Consider the following 19,593-nt stretch of genomic DNA (forward strand, 5'->3'; position numbering starts at 1 on the left):
CCTGAGCATCCACATAAGTCTCCCTTTATTCACAAGATATTTATTGAATATCTAGTATCTGACATTTTAATCTGGGGCTTAGCTGTTGGATTTTTCACTTGAAAACTTAAAAATGGGTTTACCGTGAAACAGCATCATTAAAAATTTAACACCAATTATTCTGTATTTACATAGCTTTAAAATGCATTTGTTTTAACTACCTATAGCCATTTTTGTTTTTTTCCCTTGGAAATCCTTTAACAGAAATAATGGCATACAAATAGGCTTCTGTCATTACTGAATCTCCTATGACAATACCATACTCAATGCTGAGTAATAGGGTGGTACTGGGTGTAGACGTTTTTGCATTTTGAGTCTGAGAAGATTTTAGCTTCATCTGAGTTGCTGAGTCAACTCTGCTTTGTTCAGTATTTCAGAACAGTATCTTATACATGGGTTCTCAGTAGTATAAATATTAAAGAGTCAATTGCATTTAAGAAGTTCTGTAAGCACTCTGTCACTTTCATTTCATAGATGAATGGTGGAGATAATGGTGAGGTAATTTTATCCAGTTTATTTTGAAAAAGTTCTGGTACAGGTGATTTTTTTCTATGAAGGGCTAGAGAGTGAATATTTTAGGTTTTGTATGATTTTAGGGCCATATGATCTCTGCCACAACTCATGTTGTCTCTACTCAACTCTGCCTTTGTAGAGCACAAGTAGTCATGGCAACACATAACCATGTGGGCGTAACCATGTTTGAATAAAACTTTATGTAGGCTTATTTTATTTTTTTGTTTTTATTTTTTTTCGATCTTTATTGGAGTATAATAGCGTTACACTGTTGTGCCAGTTTCCGCTGTATAACAAAGCAAATCAGCTGTATATTTATACATATATCCCCATGTCCCCGCCTTCCCAAGCCTTCCTCCCACCCTCCGCATCCCACCACTCTAGGTCATCAGCAGTCGAGTTGATCTCCCAATGTTAGACAGTTGCTTCCCACTAGCTATCTGTTTTCCACTTGTAGTTTATAAATGTCAGTACTACTCTTTCACATTGTTCCAGCTTCTTCTTCCCCACCTCCCATGTCCTCAAGTCTGTTCTCTACATCTGTGTCTTTATTCTTCCTCTGCCACTGAGTTCATCAATACCATTATTTTAAATTCCATACATATCTGTTAGCATATGGTATTTGTTTTTCTCTTTTCTGACTTACTTCACTCTGTATGACAGACTAGGTCCATCCACCTCACTACAAATAACTCAATTTCATTCCGTTTTATTTCTGCATAATATTCCATTGTATGGAATATTCCAGTGTATGTGCCACATCTTCTTTATCCATTCATCTGTCAGTGGACAATTAGGGTGCTCCCATGTCCTGGCTATTGTAAATAATGCTGCAATGAACATTGTGGTACATGTATCTTTTTGGATTGTGGTTTTCTCCAGGTATATGCCTAGCAGTGGGATTGCTGGGTAATATGGTAGTTCTCTTTTTAGTTTTTGAAGGACCCTCCAACCTGTTTTCCATAGTGGCTGTATCAATTTACATTCCCACCAACAGTGCAGAAGGGTTCCCTTTTCTCCACAGCCTCTCTAGTATTTATTGTTCCTAGAGTTTCTGATTATGGCCAATCTGCGTAGTGTGAGGTGATACCTCATTGTGGTTTTGATTTGCATTTCTGTAATGATTAGTGATGTTGAGCATCTTTTCACGTGTTTGTTGTCCATCTGCATGTCTTCTTTGGAGAAATGTCTGTTTAGGTCTTCCGCCCATTTTTGGATGGAGTTGCTTGTTTTTTTTATGTTGAGCTGCATGAGCTGCTTTTATATTTTGGAGATTAGTCCATTGGCAAATATTTTCTCCCATTCTGAGGGTTGTCTTTTCATCATATTTATGGTTTCCTTTGCTTTGCAAAAACTTTTAAGTTTTATTAGGTCCCATTTGTTTATTTTTGTTTTTATTTCCTTTACTCTAGGAGGTGGGTCAAGAAAGATCTTGCTGTCATTTATGTCATAGAGTGTTCTGCCTATGTTTTCCTCTAAGAGTTTTATAGTGTAAGGCTTTACATTTAGGTCTTTGATCCATTTTGAATTTATTTTTGTGTGTGGTGTTAGGGAATGTTCTAAATTCATTCTTTTACAAGTAGCTGTCCAGTTTTCCCAGCACCACTTATTGAAGAGGCTGTCTTTTCTCTGTTGTATATTCTTGCCTCCTTTGTTGAAGATAAGGTGACTGTATGTATGTGGGTTCATCTCTGGGCTTTCTATCCTGTTCCATTGATCTATATTTCTGTTACTGTGCTAGTACTATACTGTCTTGATTACTGTACCTTTGTAGTATAGTTTGAAGTCAGGGAACTTGATTCCTCCTGTTTTTTCTTCTCAAGATTGCTTTGGCTATTTGGGGTCTTTTGTGTTTCCATATAAATTGTATAACTTTTTGTTCTAGTTCTTTGAAAAATGCCATTGGTAATTTGATAGGGATTGCATTGAATCTGTAGATTGTTTTGTGTAGTATGGCCATTTTCACAGTGTTGATTCTTCCAATTCAAGAACATGGTATATCTCTCCATCTGTTTGTGTCATCTTTGATTTCTTTCATCCGTGTCTTATAATTTTCTGCATACAGGTCTTTTGCCTCCTTAGGTAGGTTTTTTCCTAGGTATTTTATTCTTTTTGTTGCAGTGGTAAATGGGAGTTTCCTTAATTTCTCTTTCTGATTTTTCATTGTTGGTGTATAGGAATGCAAGAGACTTCTGTGCATTAATTTTGAATCCCACAACTTTACCAAATTCTGTGATTAATAGTTTTCTGGTAGCATCTTTAGGGTTTTCTGTATATAGTATCATGTCATCTGCAAACAGTGATATTTTACTTCTTTTCCAATTTGGATTCCTTTTATTTCTTTTTCTTCTCTGATTGCTGTGGCTAGGACTTCCAAAACTATGTTGAATAGTAGTGCTGAGAATGGGCACCCTTGTCTTGTTCCTGATCTTAGAGGAAGTGCTTTCAGTTTTTCACCATTGAGGATGATGTTGGCTGTGGGTTTGTCATATATGGCCTTTATTATGTTGAGGTAATTTCCTTCTATGCCCACTTTCTGGAGAGTTTTATCATAAATGGGTGTTGAATTTTGTCAGAAGCTTTTTCTGCATCTATGGAGATTATCATATGGTTTTTATCCTTCAGTTTGTTAATATGGTGTATCACATTGATTGATTTGTGTATATTGAAGAATCCTTGCATTTCTGGGATAAACCCCACTTGATCATGGTGTATGATCCTTTTAATGTGCTGTTGGATTCTGTTTGCTAGTATTTTGTTGAGAATTTTTGCATCTGTGTCCATCAGTGATTGGCCTACAGTTTTCTTCTTTTGCGACATCTTTGTCTGATTTTGGTATCAGCGTGATGGTGGCCTCATAGAATGAGTTTGGCAGTGTTCCTCCCTCTGCTATATTTTGGAAGAGTTTGAGAAAGATAGGTGTTAGCTCGTCTCTAAATGTTTGATAGAGTTCGCCTGTAGAGCCATCTGGCCCTGGACTTTTGTTTGTTGGAAGATTTTTAATTACAGTTTCAATTTCAGTGCTTGTGATTGGTCTGTTCATATTTTCTGTTTCTTCCTGGTTCAGTCTTGGAAGTTTGTACTTTTCTAAGAATTTGTTCATTTCTTCCACATTGTCCATTTTATTGGCATATAGTTGTTTGTGGTAGTCTCTCATGATCCTTTGTATTTCTGCCGTGTAAGTTGTTATTTCTCCTTTTTCCTTTCTGATTCTGTTGATCTGCGTCTTCTCCCTTTTTGTCCTGATGAGTCTGGTAATGGCTTATCAATTTTGTTTATCTTCTCAAAGAACCAGCTTTTAGTTTTATTGATCTTTGCTATTGTGTCCTTGATTTCTTTTTCATTTATTTCTGATCTGATTTTTATAATTTCTTTCCTTCTGCTAACCTTGAGATTTTTTTTGCTCTTCTTTCTCTAATTGCTTTAGATGTAGGGTTAGGTTGTTTATTTAAGATTTTTCTTGTTTCTTGAGGTAGCATTGTATTGCAGTGAACTTCCCTCTTAGAACTGCTTTTGCTGCATCCCATAGGTTTTGGGTCATCGCATTTTCATTGTAATTTGTTTCTAGGTATTTTTTTCATTTCCTCTTTGATTTCTTCAGTGATCTCTTGGTTATTTAGTAGCGTGTTGTTTAGCCTCCATGTGTTTGTATTTTTTACAGTTTTTTTCCTGTAATTGATATCTAGTCTCATGGTGTTGTGGTCAGAAAGATGCTTGATACAATTTCAGTTTTCTTAAATTTATTGAGGCTTGATTTGTGACCCAAGATGTGATCTATTGTAGGCCTATTTGAATACTCTTGAATGGATCTGGTGGAAGGTCCAATGAAGACACTTATTTGATGAAAACAGTTGTGTAAGCATCCGGCAAAGTTGGCTGCCAACTTATAAAGGAGTCACAATAGTGTTTATATAAAAATAAAAACAGTGTTTTGAAATATCATAGATACTAAGGACCAATCTCACAGGAATTCTCTTTCCAAAGTGGCATAATTTCACTTTCAGTAAGTGCTTATAAAAGACTCTTGCATAATGTATTATTAATTTGGAAGCTGTTACTTGTTCAGCTACATGTGCAGATTTTTAGTTTTATTTGTACATTTAAAAATGATAAATGGAAAATTCAATACCATTCAAGAGAGGAGAACTATTCAATACTTAAGTAGATATTTGCCAAACACATTTTGGGTTGAGTTTCTATTTTTAACTGGCATACTGACTTAAGTTTGCCAAAACCTGATTGCATTTGGAAGGAAAATGGCATTGTTGCTATTTCCTCTGCTTGAGAACATCTAAAACAGGCAGCTGGCAGCAGGGAAGAGTGAAGGAGAGGGCAAAAATATATTACTTTGTGAGCTTGGGGTTGGGTTTTGTTTTGTTTGGTTTGGTACTAAATTTCCAATCTAGTTAGATTGTATTTTCTTTCACTGTGATCTTTAGAGTACCTAATTTATTTTCTGCATTCTATATCCTCCTCGAGTAAATAAAGGAAATCCCATTTTATTACAATTAGAATGAGTTTACTAACATATCTTTATTTTTGAGGTACGATAATAAATCATTTTGTTAGAATTTGACCTTCTAATTCAGGTTGACTAGTATTTTTATTTGTGATCCACATTTTATAATGTTTAATTCTAAGTATGTTCCCTTCAGTGAGTAGTAATTCTGTTTTAAAACAAGGCTAATGGACTTAAGGTGTACCAAATGGCTTAGAAAACATTTTACAAAAGTAACTTTACAACTACTACATTTTAGACTTCAGTAAGTGGACAGAATAGGTTAAATAGATTGACCAATTTCATTCTGGAAAGCAAAGTGACACCTGTATGAATATTTTATCTTGGATCAGATTTTGTGCTTTGGTTAGAACCATTGATTTGGTAAAAGCCCTTAACCTAGTATTATTATAAGTACTGTTTTGAATATGGGGTTGCAATAGACTTGGGGTGTGTCACCAATTTCAGGCTATGGCTGGGTGTAGTTTTGGGTGGTGTTTTGTTTGAAGCTTCTGTTTGTTTGTTTCACACTGTTTAGGCATTGGGATATCATGTAACCCCAGTCTGGATCCCTAGTAGGAAAGTATTGAACAGGGTTCTGAAGAGTGTGGTTGTCAGATTTTGATGTATCCTTTAACAATTACCCTACCTCAAAAGATCAAGAGAACGTGGAATTGGATGTTGCAAGTTTTAACTCTGATGTTTATTCTGAAGGCAAATATTTCCTATTGCAGTGTGGATATCATTCTCTGTTTAAAATAATGATATAAACTGGTTTCATATTCCAACTTTTTGATCATTCAGAAGCTGTTGTAGGAATGCATTTTCCAAATAGATACAAAGAACATTTTAAATGAAGTTTTCTTTTTTTTAGCAGAATTATGAATATTCCTAAAAGTTCATTTTTTGGTCATAGTGACCCAACAAGCCTTAGTGGAAAAACTTCCATGTGTATTTAATTTCAGTAGGATTGTCTTTTAAGAAGCTAACAGCCACATTCTAAATGTGCTTAAATCTGTCAGGTTAACAGGAAATGTACTGAGGATTCTTAGGCAACAAAGTCAAATACAAGAAGAGGAGGAAAAAACCTCAGCTGTACATCTTGATGGAGTAGATTGAATACTGTTCTGTAGAAAGAACACAGAACTGGGAACTAATGATTATTTTAGTACCTATAACGTGCTAAACTAATTCACTAGTTTGGGAATTGAAATACCCTCTGAGGAGTTTGGCAGAGATGTGCAGAAAGGAGGGAGCCTAATTCAAGCTTGGTGTGGGTTAGGGGAGGAATGTGTTTAGGGTTCCAAGAGGAGGGATGTCAAGAAATTATTTCTAAGAGAGAGCATGAGCTCAGCGTAGCCATGCCGACAGGGGAAAAGGGTGTCCTATGAAGAAAAGTGGAATGAACTTAGGCATGGAGGTATGAGAAGACTTTGAACGCTGGGGATCTGTATTCATTCAGTAGATATGTGATAAATGAGGAAGTGAAAAGTGGTGTGAAGGATGAGGTTGAAAAGGACTGTTAGGTTTTAAATTCTAAGGGCCTTATTTACCAGGCAGTAGTGCCAAAACTTTGCCTTGACTGTGGCAGGAAGTCCCTGAAGGAAACTTAGATTCATATCTTCTTTGATTTATTAGCTGTTTGTATTACCACTCTTACCCCACTAATGTGTTAAAACAACAGCAAAGGAGGATGGAGTCTAGTTTGAAAGCTCTGTGATTTTTTTTGCTGTTGTTGTTATTACATTAGGAAGTTTTAAAAAAATTTTTATTGTATCCAGGGGCAGAGAAACTATGAAGGTTATCTTAAAGCTCTGAGATTAGGAGTTTAAAACTCTTGGCTCTGATTCTGATTTCATTACTAATTTTGGCAAAACATCTAGTCTCTTTTAGTCTCACATCCAGGTCAGATAAAATTAGGTTCTTGGACCCTTGTTTTTGCCCTGGTCCTTTTCATGAAGGTGGGGGTGGGGATGGAGATGGGTGCTTATGGAGGGGGTAGGCAGGCAAGCTAATTGCCATCAATAATGGCTAAATGAGTACTTCTGAAATTATTCCTTCTAGGGTACTTTGGCAGAAGATGTCAGGACAGTAGGGTGTTGTAATTGAAAAGGATGATTTCCTAGTGGTTGAGTTTCCGGCACGCTGTAACCTGGGTAGAAAATGAAGACCTTAAGACCTCACAAGTGAACTCTCAAAGTTCCCTTTCTGCTGTCAGACAAATTAAGAAAACAATAACTTGCATCATCCTTATTCCTAGGATGAACTGAATTTGTAATAGAAAAGTGAAATTTGTTGGTAATGTCAGGTTCAGCTCTTCTTTACTACTCCATCAGCCATTGTCTTATTCTGTATGGACCAGTTATCATCTCATGTTGCGTTGGTCTGTTTGCTTCCATTATCTCCCAACTGCAGTCCCAGATTATTTGTCATATTATTAATGTTCTGTTTTAAAAAAAATTTTATTGGAGTATAGTTGATTTACAATGTTGTGTTAGTTTCAGGTGTACAGCAAAGTGAATCAGTTATACATATACAAATATCCACTCTTATTTTAGATTATTTTCCCAAGTAGGCCATTACAGAGTATTGAGTAGAGTTCCCTGTGCTATACAGTAAGTCCTTACTAGTTATCTATTTTATATACAGTAGTGTGTATATGTCAATCCCAATCTCCCAATTTATCCCTCCCTTTCCCTAATCTTAAACGATTTTCATTCTGTTATTCCCTTAATTTAAATATCCACAGTATCATTTTTTTCTTCTTTTTCTTTTTTGATCTATTTGAGTTCCACAGAATCTCTGTAATATTCTCTGTGAATGGGGAAAGGAAAGCTTGGAATGTGCTGGGGAATTGAGTCTAACCTAATAAAACTAATCATGTTATTAATATGTATTATCTGAATAAAACTTTTTTTTTAATTTGACAAACATCCTTCAATCCAAAATTTCCTAATTTCCTCATAGAAGGTTGTGTGATTGGGGGTAGGTAGTCTTAGGTTGGTGAACATGGTGTTCCAGGGTTTCCAGCAACCGAGCTATCCATTTGCCATTTGTAATAGTAGGGAGAATGCCTGTCTTTGAGGGACAAACAGCTGTTACTTAATAATTGATTTTCTCTTATCTCTTTGACATTTGCACTATGACATGATAAACAGAACGAGGATAAAAAAGGAAGTCTCTCTTTAAAAATTGGTTGTGTCCCACCTCCTGAACTCTTACTTGTCAGCGCTGTGATTTAGTGCTCACAGGACTGCTGTGTTGCTGAAGTGGTGATTCTAGTTGTCTGGCAGATTTTCAGGTATTCCAGTGGCATGATACAACCATTAGTGAGACGGTCGATGAGCTTTCCCAGCCTGTGTTTCTGATGGCTAGGGCAGACCATGCTGTTGACCACACAACTCCAGGCCAATTCTGATTTGCTTTTGGTGGAGGAAAGAGAAAACATATCCTCGAAAAGTCATTGTGTCAAAGAATAAAATAAAGGCCACAGGTGCTAAAGACCAAAACCAATCAGAATAAAGTAAAGCTGAGCTTATTCGTTTGCCAGGCAAGGAAACACAGTAAAGAAATTCATTGAGTAATTGTCAAGGAGGAAGAATTTGGTTTTTTTAGATTGGTGGTTGTTCTGATTGAGGATTGAAAAGTAACATTTTGCATAGGATGGAATGAGTTTGGAGATCTGTATATGATTGGTTAAAACAGGCCCCACTGTAGTGAGCAACATTTTGTTTTGATGTCTCCTGGGCAAGTGCTACTGTAAATGGAAAACTTTCCCTTTGCAGGCATTTCTAGACCCTGTTTTAAAGCTGATTAAATCTTTTATGAAGGTTCTGGACGTAACCAACCCTCTCAAGGGTCCCTGTTCATGTGGTCTAGAGTTGCGTGGGCCCTTGGGTTGGCGGTGAACAGTTCCCATTCTAGACATACACTCTAGAATATCCACAGGGAGCCCCTGGATCTACATATGTTTGATGTGGGGAATCGTGGCCTAGTATGTTCAATTAGAATATAGCTTCTCTCAGCCTGTGCCTTTCTTCCCAAAGGGTACAGAATTGTGTATATGAAGGTGTTTTGCTAACTGCTATTAAGTTATATACATCTTGGAATATGTATGTATTTCTAGATAGAGCGTTTATTTAACTTCTTATCATAATGCTTAAAGTCTCTTACATTTCATTCTTCATTGCGCTCTTCAGCAATGACTCACATGCTCTTATGACTTTCAGCTCCATGGAGAATGCTAATTCAGGGAACTCTCAGAAGGATTGGTACATAATTTGCTGCTTAGGAGAAGGTGTTATAGTGGATGCCCCTAGATCTTTGAGTTTCCATTTGAAATACATGGATACTCAACTACTTTTATTTCTTTGAGGAAAATGTTTGCATTACCTCAGATTCTCAGCACTATTATAGGCTACCTTTCTCTTCTTTCCTGTTTTCTAACTGAACACAGTTAATTCATTGCTAATATAACTTGGAACCCACTGGAGAGGGCTGCGATGCTTTTTGGCAAGGCCTATTTAAGCAGTTATATCTCTTTAAAAACAGATCAACAAAAGAGTCTCAGCTGGGCTACCGTTGTTTCTTGCAGATCAGGGAAAGATGAAGGAGGAAGATCAAAATCCTTCGACTTACACACAGTCTGTCTCAGCTAGTACCTTTTGCTTGGCTAAGGACATGTTGATGACCTCTTTTCTATGAATGGTATGTGAATAAATTAACATAATTCTCCTTGGTAGGAGAGATTGAGGATCTTTTTGTAGTCTGACCCAGATTTGGTCTTCAGGATCATTTAGTAACATTTCAAATGTTTCTCTATTTCTTTGCTTTCTAGTTGAGTTTTTGACATGTTTATTTTCTAGGGCCAAGGAGAATTGGCACTCTGATTTTTAAAAGGATTTATTTCAACAAATAAGTATACAATGATATTGGCAGTCCAAAACCCACTAAGACATAAAATGTTATTGTTATAAATTTATGCTGCACAGGGGAGTTAAAAATGTGTTCAGAATGTCAGCAAAGGGAAAGATCTTGTTATTTTCTAATACCTTTAAAATGCAGCAAATAACAAAACGTAATTAAGCTGTATAACCTTAGTTAAACGTGGTTTGTAAGGTAAATAATAGCTTTAAATAGCAAGACTCCTGGTGAATGGACTGTTAAATATTGTACTCTATGGAAGAAGCAAGAATTTCATTTAAGACCATTTCATTTAGCCTTTGCTTATAACATGCACTGTCCATATAAGTCAAAGAAAAGGAGATATCTTTTAGTAGTTTGCTAAAGAAATGAGATTCTTCTTAAAACCATTATGTGGCTTTTTCAAAAGTGTAATAGGATCTGCACATTTTTTTGCTTGATTTTTATGAGATATAAGCATAGTGTTGTTATACTGAATCAGGACAGTCTTTAGAAGTTTATAGTTTTAGGAAATATGACAGGTAGGCAAGTTTCCTTTTTAAACTCATATGTAAAATAGTAGCATATTCAAGTTATAGGCTAGTAGTTTGGTATAATGGGGAGAGGAGGTCACCCTTAATCTCAGTGTGTCCAACCACAGGCATTGGTGTGCTAGGAAAAATATACACACAGTCTTTCTGTGTGCAAGCTCAGCAAGTTTTATTAGGTCAAGTAAAGGTGATTTTTTAATCAGCAAGTGACAGGTAAATAAGATGTGGGAAGTTATTGCAGGCATTCACAAATAAGGTGAAAGAGTAGTAAATAATACAGTTTTTGTTAAACTTGTGGTTTCTTTAAAATGAAAAGGTAGGAAAGTAACTCATGTAGCAAAGGTTTTTGAAAAAACTTTTCATATGGCTTTGTCTCTGTGAAGGATGCCTGTGCTTTTCAAAATTCAAATTGTATTTGCACTGTAAGGTATCCTTGTTGCACCAGGGCTCCTCTGTATCAAAACAACTCTCAACATTTTTCATTTTGCTGGTTAAACATTAATATTTGATTCAGAAAACCAGTAGAAACAGAAAAGTTGGTCCTCAGAAGTATGCTCTGGGGTGTAGAGGGATTGAAAATGTTTCCAAAGTGGGGCTGTTCAGGATAAGGAAGATGTCATTTGGATGTAAGGCCTTCTTTCAGGAGAGAGTGATATTTCTTAGGGCACAGTATGAAGAGATTTCTCCCAGGAAAGTTGTATTCTGAAGTAGTTTGTTTTTTAATAAAGAACCTTAAGAGCAGGTACTGTTTATGTGAGAAGGAACTTGGGAGAAAGGTCAACTCTTTTTCCCTTCGTTTTCCTTTTCTTCCCCATTTTCACTTTTCATCTTCATTTAGCCAAACTACTTGCTGTTCATCAGACATTTGTTGTGTGCCTTTGTTAGGTATGCAGTAACTTTTTACATATCAGTTTATTTAGGGTCAGTTTTTTTAAAAGAGAGATAGTTAAGATGACTGCCTTTTTTAACCAACAGTGAATTTTCTTTTCTTCTCAGTTTGTTATAGGTGTTCACAAAAATTGGTGTAAGATTATTTTTCAGTACTTTTCTTTCAGTCAAACCCTAATTTATTTTTATCATCTCATCTATTTTAACTTATATCTGTCCTGATTAAATTTCATTTTTTTCCTTTTGTTTATAATAACAGTGGATCTTAGTTTTTATCTTTGATTCTCTGTCATGAATGCCTGTATCCCATTTAGAATTTCTTTATAGAAGATTCTAAAGGTATTAAAATCATATTCTCTTATTTGATTTTTTCCCTCCTCAGCATTCTGCTACTTCTGCATCTAAGTGTTTAGTAATTTTTTAAAATTTATTTTTACTAATTTAATTTGGTGGGGGGGGCATCAAAGTGATCTTAATGAAAATAGAATTTTGTGGCAACCCTTAAGCTGACTGGCAACATCTTTGATTTCCCAAATCAGGGTCAGAAATACAGTTACTAAGTTATTTATTTTCCATAGATATTCAGATGGTCACATCTATTAGGATAGTGGACTATATAGTCTTAACTTCATCCATTTAGGACAGCTAATACACCATGGGACTTAAGTGCTAAGTTGGTTTACTTTAATTTGTTGAGTCCATCTGGTCAGGCAGTGGCGTGTAGCAGCCAGAACAGGGCCTGTGGAATATTGGTTTGAATTTGTACTCTGCTACTTATAGCTGACCTTGGCAAGATTGTTTCTAGCATTCATTCATCATCAGTGAGGTAGGGATGATCACCCGCCTGGCGAGGTGGTTGTGCAAATTAACAATCTATGTAAAGCACCTTGCATTCTGTCTCCTATAGTATATAGTTACTCAATAAGTGGTAGCTACTGTTACTATTACTTAACCTATTCATCGTATACATTTGCTGTTTAAATTCACATGGTTGTGCTAATAGCCAAGATAATTTACATGGTTGTTTCAAATTAGGATTAGTGAGACTTTAAAAGTTTGTATTAAAATTAAGATTATTATAGTATTTGTTTTCTCTTGTTTCTAATATAATAACTCCAAAAAAAAAAAGTCAGGCTGGTCTTCTTGATTTGTTCTTAATATTACATGATGCTTTTTGTTTGAGATTTTATTACCTTCTAGAATTTCTCATTAGCAGCTATGTATGTAGAACAGCCTTGTTTCGCTAAAGATTGACGTTAGATTAATGGGACAATGTAAAATTAGATAATTAAGCTTCTCTTTTAGAAAATGTTGCTATTATTCTTCCTTTCGTTATTTTTTTCAATACGTAAATTTTATAGCTCTCTGAAACTCCCTATAGCATGAATGAAAGATGATTTTTCTACCAGAAAGTAAATGGCCTAAAATGATTGGTATATCACCATTTATAAGTTCAAAATTCTTATTAAAACTACATATTCATCCTTCTTTCAGGTGTACATCTTCTCCCTTATGGATTATTTTAAAGATTCTGTCACTACCTTAGTAGTGTTCTGAGTAACTTGACTTTAATGTGATGTGTATTTTATTGATGACTTTCAAAATAATTATCATGCATTATTGAACAGTAATTATTAAATTAGAAAGATGTTAACTTAAAATCTGATTTTACATACTCAGTAAATTCCTGTGATTAGAAAATTCTCTCCTGGTGTTCTATTTATAATTAATATACCAAGTAAAACTAATTAGAAGTATCTGAAGCCCCTGGCAAAATCTGTAATTAGACATGTGATTTATAATTAACTGACTCTTATTCTTGCCTTTTCCTCTGCATTTGAACTAATTACTTATGTTCTTCCTTAGTGATACCTGTCTTCCTGTTCAAGACACTGATTAGAGTTCAGTGTTTTTTTTTATAGAGAGTATGGTTTTATAAGAACTTTGTTTAATAATGTTAAAAAAAAAAAACCCTGAATCATATGCTCTGTAAAATATCACATAGAAGGTTTTTACCCACATTGTCAAATTAAGCATTTATTTTATCATAGGCTGAGGGCAAACGTAGAAAATAGGCAGACTTGACCACTTTTCCTATCTTGTACTTGAGGACCTGGATTTTTCTTGCCAAACTGATCACCGTCTGCATAATTTTGACAGCATACCCATTGGCCTTAGGTCATTGAGTAGAGCTGGTATTAATTCATTCATTGTTTTGATGAAGAATTAACAGTTTGTTAAAGGTCTACCATATGCTGGGCTTTGGGTGCAAAGAGGCAGGAGTGATATTCAGAGTATTTATCAGTCACTACAACACAGCCCCCAACCAATCAAGATGGCCATAGCATTGGATTCAAGGTCTTGACGGACCCCTGCATTCTTTATACTGTATCAGGCTTTGCTGCTTTTGTTGCTGAGTTGGGGTGGTGGTGGTGGTGATGATGGTGGGGATACTGGGCCCTTTAGAGCTGGTGAAGTTTGGGGCAGTGACTGCTTGCCAGATCATATTACAGAAGTATTTCAGCACAGCCCTTAAGGCTGTACTGGTGTGTACCAACCAGCTCAATATTAGCTCTGCCGAGAGGTATTCAGTTCTCTGACTATAGAGTCAGAGTTACTTTCCAGTTTGAGAGGTACTTAATGGAGGTGTGTGGATGGTACATAGGAGAAGGATTGCATGAGCCTTTTGGAGAAAAACTAGTGAAGACTTCTGTGATGACTAGAAATTTGCCACAGTCAGATGTGAGGAGGAGGTTCTAACCAAGCTGAGGGGAAAATAGCATTTGCAAAGGCAGAAGAATGTGAGAGAGCGTGGTGGATTCAGACATTAACAAGCAGGATAGATGGAAGATGAAGATGTCTTTCTCTGACCTTTGATTTTTAAGCTGCATAAATACGTATTGAGACCACATTTATATCTTTGAAATTGCTCCATTTTTGGTAAAGAACTGCTAGACTGCTTGATACTTAGTTTCTTTAACTATATCTAAATTATTTTAGGCGTAGGGAAAGAAGGGGGAATAGGAATTCATTATCGTTCAGGGCTATACTAAACATTGATTGAGCAAGAGTGCAATGAAAAAACTTCTCTGCTGATTCACTAAGAGGCTTCTAATGAGCAAACACAAATTCAAACAGATTGAGGATGGTAGTTTTTTTTATAATGACATAAAACTGTTGCCCATGAGACTTTTTGGCTGACATAACGAAACTAATTTTGCTTAATGACTGTGGAGGCCTACAAATTCAAATGTGCAGAAAGGGAAGTAAATTACTGGCCTGTCAGATTCCTGTTGCCTCTCATCTTTTACCTGAATAGCAGCTTTTCTTTCCAGACTGTCAGGAGCAAGTATGTGGACCCCTTCAATGTTGTATTTGTATATGCTTGAATAATTCAATTCAGAGCCATCTAAATATAGCAAAATCTACAACAGTGAAACAATGTATCTTCTTATACTTGTGTAACTTAGGGAACATATCTGTGGATATCTCTTCTCATTTCTGAGAACTCTTGAAATATGTCAAGGGTTTATAGTGGTGTAAGCTCTGCTTTTATTGTCAGAGTTGATGACTCACACCTTTGAAATGTAATAAACATATGGACAGCAGAATAAACATTTTCTCTGTGACTGTTCAACTCAGTCAGTGATTTGAAAGCACTCACTATGTGCTAGGAATCGTGTGGAATACAAAGGTGAACTGCTGGCATTTTTCTGGGTATCAAATTATGTGATTTTCTCCCTCAAGCTATATTTAGTAAAAATGGCTGTCTTGATGGTGTATGTGTGTAGCATAACAACAAGGGCTGCAGTAAAGGTTTGAGTTACTGGTAAACAGATTATTTGCTTCAAGGAGGGTTTTGAAATAATGGTTTAAGTTCTTTTATGGCTTCATTTTTACAGCGTTTTCAATTAATATTACTTGTTTTCTCTCTACTTCCTATTACTCTAAATAATTAGAAATAAGGAGTATTTTCAGTGACATGTTTATTATATCCCAGTATTAATTCAGCAAGTATTTAGATAGCATCTACTAGCCCCTAGGTATCTAATGAGCTGAATAGCAAAGTTTGTTATCCATAGAATAAAATTATTCATTAGAAAGGAAACTAAAATAATAAGAAAGTGAAAACTTTAAGCTCTTTTGGTGTGCTTAATGTTATGAAAATAACAGATTCAGCCTTAAATACACAGAATTTATATTTGGTTTTGCAGGTATGTTGTATTTCTTGTTATTGTTCACAAAGGCTATCAGAAAACTTAAGAAGTTGTATACTGTCAACTTTTTGAATACTGATTACCTTAACCAGCATATTCCATCTACTTTTTTTGTGTAATTTACTTCATATTGTGGGTATCCCAGTTACTTTAGAAATTAAGGACATTCTGTATGCTCTCACTTGGCTAGAGCCAGGTCTGGGGATACAAAAAGATGGTGAGAATCCTTGCCGTAACAAATTGCCCCTTTTGTACTTTTGTTCATTCCATTTCCACTTCCTGGAGTGCCCCCTTTTCCGCTCTCTGTCCTTTATCATCTTATTCAGACTTTCCCAAAACCTTACCTAAACATGTCCCTTGACATTTTACTCTTTGGAATTTCTACAACATTTTGTTTGTTACACCTTTTGGGGTATTTATTTTTTACTTTTTTTTTGTATGTACCTGGACTATGTTTTCTGTTGAATTCTAAGCTTCTTGAAGGTGTCATGAATGTTGGATTGGTAATGAAGCATGGTAGGAATTTGGATAGGTGGATAGGTGGAATTTGGATATGTGTGGTATAGTTTGATGAGTTTTGACTAATGTATATATATCACTGTAACCACCACCACAATCAAGATATAGAACATTTCCATCACTTAAAATTTCTTTTAAACCGCTTTGCAGTTAGTTCTTGACACAACCTTTGGTTACTGTAACAACTGATCTGCTTTCTGTCACTATGGATTAGTTTTGCCTGTTCTAGAACTGCATATACAGAAAAACTGAGCAGATGGTACATAAAGTTCCCATATAGGTCCTTCACACAGTTTCCTCTCTTAGTCTTTAAGCATTTTTGATACATAATTTTAATGATGGCTTATTCTAACTTATTAACTAATCATTTTAACATTTAGTTTGTTTCCAGTTCTTTACAGTCATTCATGTGCTATGATATAAATCTTTGTTTGGATTTTTTATTATTTAGGACAGAATTCTGAAAGAGAAGTTACTAGGTAAAAGGGTTTGAACTTTTTAAGGCTCTTGTGTATTGCAAAATTGCTCTACAGAATGATTTTACCTATCTACACTACCATGAGCAGTGTGCAAAGATGCCCATTATGTTGCATCATTATATTATTGTCATATAATTATGTTATTATATTACATTATCATTTGTATCATCAGTATAGCTGTAGATTATGCTATAGTAACAATCCCCAAAATCTCAGTGGTTTAATACAACAAAGTTTATTTTTTGTTCATGCTGCATATCTAATACATATCAGCAGGGTATCTTCTCTCTTTCTCTCTTTGGAGTCATTTAGTGAACCACCCTAATCAGAGCTCCATCTGGTTACTTGCTTCCATAATCACTGCAGCAGTGGGTAGGTCTTCCAGTTGTGTACTGGTTCCTAAAGCTTATGCCTGATAATACCTCGTATCATGTCTGTGTATATTTTAATGGCTAAAGCAAGTTATGTAGCCAAAACTAAGTTGAAATAGGGCAGTGAAGTGCATTTCTACTGTGAGTCTAGGAAGGAGGAGGACTGGAACATTAGTAATAACTAACATCTTATTTAAAAAACAACTCTAGTTTTATTGATGAAAGATATCTCAATTTGGTTTCCTTTGCCGGTATAGGTGAAATTTTCATGACTTATTAGCTATTTGTTTTATTTAATCTCTCCTTTTACTTAAGTTTTACAAACACATGCTGTTGTTTACCTCTACATTTCCAGATTTTTGAATTCTTTCATTTTTGTGAGGATAGGAGGTCATGTTGTGGTATTATAGGGAATGCAGACTTAGAGAAAATGCCTTTTCTTTTGAAAACTTGAGCAGGTGAAAGAAAATTATTTTTCTTGAATTGATCTCCCTCACCCCTTGTTAATACAGGATATGTTTTGATAAGTTTTGTGTTTCAAGATTTGTTAAAATATTAAATAATTATAGACAAAAAGTCTAACGGAATTAAGATCCTTGACATTTATTGGCTTCTAAAGAACAACTTGAACGCAAGATTTTAGGGGGTAAATGACCAAGTTAGGGCTCCCTCTTGAAAAAAATTAAGTTCCCTACTCAGTTTTAGTCATATTGACCATGTCTTTCTCCTTTTTTTCAATTCAGGTGTTTGCCTAAACTGGAACTTATGCTCTAGACATTTCTTTGTGGATTTGTCTGAAAACCTAAGGTGAGATATTTTATGAATGCGTTTGCCCTTTAAAGTATATTCTATAATGAGAAATAATTGTTTCTGAAAAGTTTAAGGCATTAAAAATTTAGTGTCTTTTCCTCTGAGAGTTTTAATAGAAGACAAATACTATTTATTGTAAAGCTACATATATAGCTGCTTACTTTTAGTTTGTAGGACATTTGATTGAAAGAAATGAAGCTGGTTCTAGTGATTAAAATAGTTTTGAGTGAATTTTTTCCTTTTATTTTTAAAGAATTTTATTTTATTTTTTAAAAATTTATTTATTTATTTATTGGCTGCATTGGGTCTTTGTTGCTGCGCGAGGGCTTTCTCTAGTTGTGGTGAGCAGGGGCTTCTCTTTGTTGCAGTGTGTGGGCTTCTCATTGCGGTGGCTTCATTTATTGTGGAGCATGGGCTCTAGGTGCACAGGCTTCAGTAGTTGTGGCACTCGTATTCAGTAGTTGTGACTTGCGGGCTCTAGAGCACAAGCTTAGTAGTTGTGGCATGTGGGCTTAGTTGCTTCGCAGCATGTGGAATCTTCCCAGACCAGGAATGGAACCTGTGTCCCTGCATTGGCAGGAGGATTCTTAACCACTGTGCCACCAGGGAATTCCCAGTTCCTGCAGTTTTATGGACCCAGGTCTGGTTGGATGGTGAGATGGAAAGACTTGGAGTGGAAAAGTACTGAGTCAGAGTAGAGAAAACATGTCTTTAATGATTCTTCCCTAATGAGAAGATCTCAACAGAGGCGCCCAAAGAAAGGCCTTAGCTGCAGACCACATATAAAGAAACCTCTGGAAGAAGGTACCTGAACTAGGAATGCAGCTATGCTAAAGAGCATGGTCAGCCAGGGGGGCCAGAGTCGTTGACTGCAACTCTCTTCAGAGACTGCAGTGCACTGGCTGTGCACCAAGTCTCGTGAGGGGAGGGCACATGTCCCATGTGAGGCCTGCCAGGGCCTTTGTAGTCATTTATGGTCAGGTTGGAAAAATCACACGTAGATTTCTTGGTCAGGAGGTGGCCTCTGCAATATGCATGTACCATATTTTGTTTATCTGTTCATCAGTTGGTGGATGTTTAGGTTGTTTCTACATTTTGGTTATTATGGATATTTTGCTATGAACATTTGTGTATAAGTTTTTATATGGACGTTTTCACTTCTCTTGGGTATATACCTAAGAGTGGAATTGCTGGGTCATTTGGTAAACCCATGTTTAACATTTTGAGGAACTGCCAAACAGTTTTCCAAAGAGACTGTATCATTTTACATTCCTACCAGTGAAGTATGAGGATTTGTTTCTCCATATCGTCACCAACATTTGTTATTGTCCTCTTTTCTTTTTTTTTTTTAAATTACAGCCATTCTAATGGATGTAAAGTGGTATCTCCTGGTTTTGATTTGTATTTCCCTAATGGCTAAAGATATTGAATATCTTTTCATACACTTAATGGCCATTTGTATGTATTTATTTTGAGAAATGTCTGTTCACATCCTTTGCCCATTTAAAAATTAGGTTATCCTTTTATTGTAGGAGTTCTTTATATATTCTGGATACAAGTCACTTATAAAATGTATAATTTGGAAATATTTTCTTCCACTCTGTGAGTTGTCTTTTCACTTCTCAATATTGTTCTTCTAAGCACAAAAATTTTTAATTTTATCTATGTTTCTTTTGTTGCTTATGATTTTGGTGTTTTATCTAAGAAACCATTGCTTAATCCAGGCTCATGGAGATTTATTCATATTTTCTTCTAAATGTAAGTTCTATTGTTTTAGCCCTTAAATTTAGATCTGTGATTCATTTT

The 19,593-nt window shown here is 35.6% G+C and overlaps 1 protein-coding gene across 11 annotated transcripts in view; it reads left to right on the plus strand.

The window, feature by feature from the left end:
- The window catches only part of PEAK1 (pseudopodium enriched atypical kinase 1), a 272,370-nt gene that overhangs the window by 35,806 nt on the left and 216,971 nt on the right, over positions 1-19,593 (plus strand). For 9 of the 11 annotated variants that reach the window (XM_057723460.1, XM_057723457.1, XM_057723463.1 and 6 more), the window contains exon 2: positions 17,721-17,784. The exons of the other annotated variants lie outside the window; for them this stretch is intronic. The gene's annotated coding sequence lies outside the window, so the exon portion shown is untranslated. The remainder of the gene's footprint in view (positions 1-17,720; positions 17,785-19,593) is intronic. 11 annotated transcript variants of the gene reach the window in all.

The sequence above is a fragment of the Hippopotamus amphibius genome, chromosome 2 (assembly GCF_030028045.1).
Source record: "Hippopotamus amphibius kiboko isolate mHipAmp2 chromosome 2, mHipAmp2.hap2, whole genome shotgun sequence".
In the NCBI taxonomy this organism is placed as follows: domain Eukaryota; kingdom Metazoa; phylum Chordata; class Mammalia; order Artiodactyla; family Hippopotamidae; genus Hippopotamus; species Hippopotamus amphibius.